The following is a 5,760-nucleotide window of genomic DNA, read 5'->3' as shown; positions in this document are numbered from 1 at the left end:
CCATATGCAGATAATGAAGAAGCATAAGACTGAATTACCTGGACTTGGATTGGATTGGCACTCTAGAGATAATCAACATATAGGAATCCAAATCTGCCGAATCACTCATGTTAGTCATTGGGTTAGTTGGTCCATAGTAATCTATACTCTTATGACATGGGTAGTTTTTGAAAAAGTCTTAGCAACACTTCAATTTATTTAAACTCATATTTTATTGTATATATTGGATCAATAACATTTTTTTTTTGTAGCAGATAACAGCGGAGCCCGAGAATTTTCGTTCTGGTCTTCTAGCAAATATAGCATATTCACTCATATAACGAGATTTTCATCAATCTCTAAAATGATCAAAGATTCCCAAACTAACGTAATCAAAAGTCAAGAAGACGTACTAAGTCACTCGCCAAATTGAATTGCTAAATTTTATAAATAAATAAAAAAGAATAGAAATTCTTATTCTAAATATAAATTAATTAATTTATAAATAGAAATTAATTAATAATGGAATAACTCCAAAAAAAAATCAATTTACTTAAATTTCACTATCTTTCGAAATTCACCCTACAATATGGGGTCAAAAAGCCAAAATAAATTATTTTAGCCCTTATAAAAAGAAAACTTATTCTTGAACCCCTTTCATGTGCTAGTAGAAAACCGAAATAACTAGTGATAGTAAGCATGACGAGGCTAAATGAAATACGTTATTTTTATCCATATGTTTATAAAGCACTTCCCTAAGTTTCTATTTTTGAAAGATACGCGGATGGATAAGTAAAAATTGACAGGGTAACGTTTCACAGTTTAATGATTCTTCCACTTATTTGATGGGATGGTTAAGTGGTGAATGTCTTCGTGGAAGAGATTATTTCTTGAAACTGGGGTTTATTCGTTTTTACGTAAGTATCAAGAATTTCGATTTTTGGGAAGTATAATGATCATCCAATAAGATGGGTTTCAATTTTTTCAAATGAACGATTTGAAGACCTATTGATTCTAACAACTGATTGCAGAGTCGATCATTCGGACGAACACAAGACCTTCGTGTTTATAATTAAGAAATCCACAGCTTATTCAAATTTCACACTTAACTTTTGATATATACGTCCCACTACTAATTCAAGGAAAGAGGATATTCATACAAACAAGGATCCCATCACTCATTCACAAACCTCGTGTGGGGCTAATAGTTTTCATTTCCCATCTCATGGAAAACTCTTTTCGCTCCGCTTAGCCCTCTCCCCGGGTATTTTAGTGACAGGTTCTATAGGAACTGGACGATCCTATTTGGTCAAATACCTAGCGACAAACTCCTATCCATAGAACATCTGGCGTAACATAGATAATAAATAAATGGGAGTTAATATAATTCTAATTACCATTACCTTGGATCTGCGGGTTCACCAATCATTGATGGTTCTAGAACCGTTAATCTAACCAAATCTCTAATTGTATTTTTTTATATTTCAAATCAATAATAATAAGATGAATGAGACTTCAATTACTACGGAGCTAAAGCTTCTAACTATGATGAATGCGCTAATTATGGAGATGAAAATTTCTAGTCTTAAAAAAAATTATAGATCCAATGTCACATTCAGTAAAGATTTTAGGTTCAATTCCTACTGGATGCACGCCAATGGGACCCTCCAATAAGTCTATTGGAATTGGCTCTGTATCGATGGAATCTCATCATCCATACATAACGAATTGGTGTGGTATATTCATATCATAACATATGAACAGTAAGAACTCGCATTCTTATTGAGACTCAAACTCATACGGAAGAAAAATTATGGATGGAATCAAATATGCAGTATTTACAGACAAAAGTATTCGGTTATTAGGGAAAAATCAATATACTTCTAATGTCGAATCAGGATCAACTAGGACAGAAATAAAGCATTGGGTCGAACTCTTCTTTGGTGTCAAGGTAATAGCTATGAATAGTCATCGACTCCCGGGAAAGGGTAGAAGAATGGGACCTATTATGGGACATACAATGCATTACAGACGTATGATCATTACGCTTCAACCGGGTTATTCTATTCCACCTCTTAGAAAGAAAAGAACTTAAATCAAAATACTTAATAGCATGGCGATACATTTATACAAAACTTCTACCCCGAGCACACGCAATGGAGCCGTAGACAGTCAAGTAAAATCCAATCCACGAAATAATTTGATCTATGGACAGCATCGTTGTGGTAAAGGTCGTAATGCCAGAGGAATCATTACCGCAGGGCATAGAGGGGGAGGTCATAAGCGTCTATACCGTAAAATCGATTTTCGACGGAATGAAAAAGACATATATGGTAGAAGCATAACGGCCCTATTGTTCCGATAGAGAGAAGAACCTATGATTAGCTTTTCGGGAAATTTCCAAACATAATTATCTTGAATATATTAACTATTTCTTTATTTTCTGATCGCCTGGAAGGGACAAAATGGAGATTCTTAATTATTCTTAATTATTTATTTCTTAATTTATTTTATAGAAATTCCCAAAAATCTCTCCATATACTCAGTCAAACTCGAACCCGGCGCCGGGTTCAAATTGAATTAATAAAAGAGTGAGAACGAAAATGAAAATGTGATGGCTAGGGCAACAATATCATACAAAATACTTAAATGAAAAACTGTACTGCGATTCTAAATTTAGAAATCATTGTATTACTATATTTTAATATTTGATTGTAACGAAATCTTTCATAATTTTATTTCGAGTTACCAATTTTTCTTTTTTTTCTTCATTTTGGATCGGAAAATGGAAGAGTTGCGTGAATCAAAAATCCAAGGGAGGTTCATGGCCAAGGGTAAAGATGCCCGAGTAACAGTTATTTTGGAATGTACTCGTTGTGTTCGAAACGGGGCAGGCCTATATTTCTTGGTTTCAATAGGACTACTTACCAGCGTTGTTTCTATCTACTATTATCTAAAAATAATCAAGTTATTAATGACTGGACGAAACCAAGAAATAACCCCTCACGTGCGAAATTATAGAAGATCTCCTTTAAGATCAAACAATTCCATCGGATTGAGTATGATTGTATATGTGATAGCATCTACTATACCAGGAATATCAATGAACCCGATTATTGAAATTGCTCAGGATACCCTTTTTTAATTTAGCTTCTAGAATCTATTTCTTAGTTCAAGATCCCTCTTACTAACTAGAATCAAAGAATTAGTTGATCTCGGGTTTTAGTATTTTTGTTATTTGTTCCTTTATCATTATCTCTTCTTTTACTTGAGAAGTTGTTTTGGTTTCTATAATTGCTTGAACGCTTATTGAATCACTGTACAACTTTAGAAAATTGTTTTGTTAGCATAGCAATAGATTTAGTCAAATTTTTGCCGGCATGTTTTTCTTTATTGAGAGGAAGCTCTTCATTATTTATGGATTGAAATGCTACATCTTTTCCCTTTTTGTCTCCTTTGTTATTAATGATCAACTTAAATGTGCACAAAGATCCAAACAATTCATCTAATTTTAATGTTGCAATATCATGAGCTTCTTCTATTGTAGTAAATTTCATATAAAATGCCCTCTAGAGAAAGTAAAACGTTTCTAACAAGTTTTGATTAAGTAATCTTCTCCTAAAGAAAATTACTCATTAGTAATATCTAAAACTCTAGCATTGAATTCAACAATTGTTTCATCTTCCATCATTTTGAGTGATTCAAATTTTGAGCGATTCAAATTTTGAGCGATTCAAATTTTGAGCTCAAAATCTTTAGTCGTGAAGTTTTTACTTTTGATGTTCCTTCATAGGTGACTTCAAGAATCTTCCAAGCTTCTTTGGCAGAAATACGTGTTTTTATTAATTTAAACACATTTTGTGCATGAGAATTTTCGAGAGAAGCTTAATCTTCTACATCAGTCCATTTATCTTCTAGCATCAATCCATTCTAACTTTGGCTTGAAAGCTATCTTTCCTTCCGTTGCTACACTAGGGGGTTCCTAGCCAATAATTATAGCCTTCATATTTTTCTATCAATGGATTTAAGAAATGCAGAGCATAATTAATGTTGTATAGGACTAGAGATCTAGTTGTCGATCCATCTTCTTTGATAAGATCCATTATACTTAACCTTGCTTTGATACCAAATGAAGAAGTAAAATAGATTATGTTTCCAAAAAGTTGTTACCAAAGTCAGAATTAAGCTTGAAACTAAAGGAACAGTAAGATGAGAGAAGTTTAACACAACCTTGACAATGTAAAAATCACCTACATTTGGGGAGCTTTCATGCTTTGATGAAGAGATTTATTTATAAGATTCAAATGAGTACAAGTTCCTAAGAATGCTAAAATCAAACAAATACTTAGCATAATATTTGAAATCAATCTAGAGCTTCACACAATGCTCCCCAAATTGGTGCTCCTCGTAACACTTATAGTACTAGTTATCAAGCTCCCTCTGACATCAATAATTGGATCTTCATATTAACTAAGTCCTCCTTAATCTCTTGTCTTTCTTCATATTCATGATTCAACTTCTCTGAACTGAAGTGTTCAACACTACATATGAAACATTCTGCAATTGAAGGTAATGACTTACCTTGTAACTGAGTATTTTGAATGAGGTACAACTACATAACTTTTCTTTTTTATTTTCTCGATCATTTTGCTAAGGTATCCCAACAGTTATTTATAGCAAAAGTTTGCGACAAACCAAATGTTTGCAGGGATTAACACCAAAGAATCTAGAATGATTTGATGACAAAAATTGCAATATAATATCTTGTTCAGGTGAATTAGGCCATCAACTACGAAATCATCAAATCCTTAATAATCCAGAGTAATAAGATAGAGATGATCTTTCTCTAATATTTTTTTTAGAGTTAAAAGAAAACAAAATACATTGTCCCAAAAATATAACAAAATATATATATTTGGTAAGAATATTACATGATAGGGAATCGTGAAATTAAAATAAAAATAGAGTAAACTCTCATGAGGCCTCACCAGAAATTGACATAACCTTTTTTCTTCTTCCTACAGATCGAAGGATCGATCCCCAATACCACCAACTTGAGCAAGTGGAAATCACATGGTAACTTTGCAATTTATAAAGTGGCACCCTTTCATCCATTTTTCAAAAGTGAGTTCACATTTTAGCAATTCACCTCAAATTTCTACCTTTTATTTTCTTGGAACCCCAAAAGAATCACAAGCCACAAATGAGGGAGTTTTGTCTTTTGAAATGGGCTAAAGGTGAAGTGGGCCTTGAACCATGATTCACAGATGGGCTGTACATATTGATGGAGCCAAGCTTTTCTTTCAAAACATCAAATGGGTATTCACTTCCACAACCTTATTCAAGATGTCTATTTTTGTGTTATTTTATCCCTTTTGCATATTCCGTTGGTAATTATATTGCAGTTAGAGGATTCCACTTCCAAAAAAGCCATTTATATGCACATGTACATTTATTGTCACTATCTTCTATTGCCTTATATAGCAGAAGGCACATTCCATTTGCAAATTTGGCTTTGTTTAAATTCTCACTTTTGGGTTATATATGGTCTTTTAGAGTAGTTAATGATTAAAGGGTTATATTGCATCATTTTTAAATTTTTTTCTTCAAATTCCTTTTGTTGTGAGTGCAAAATTCACATGCTAAAGTAGTAGATAGTATTTCATAACTTTACCGTACCAATGTTGCTAATGCTTTCTTTTCAGTTATATATATGTGTATATATCAAAAGCCCACCATAAATATTTAGATTTGGTAGTAATTTTGTATTTCTAATTTTTA

This window comes from Cucumis sativus, chromosome 2, assembly GCF_000004075.3.
Source record: "Cucumis sativus cultivar 9930 chromosome 2, Cucumber_9930_V3, whole genome shotgun sequence".
Lineage (NCBI taxonomy): Eukaryota > Viridiplantae > Streptophyta > Magnoliopsida > Cucurbitales > Cucurbitaceae > Cucumis > Cucumis sativus.
This window is presented reverse-complemented; position numbering follows the sequence as displayed.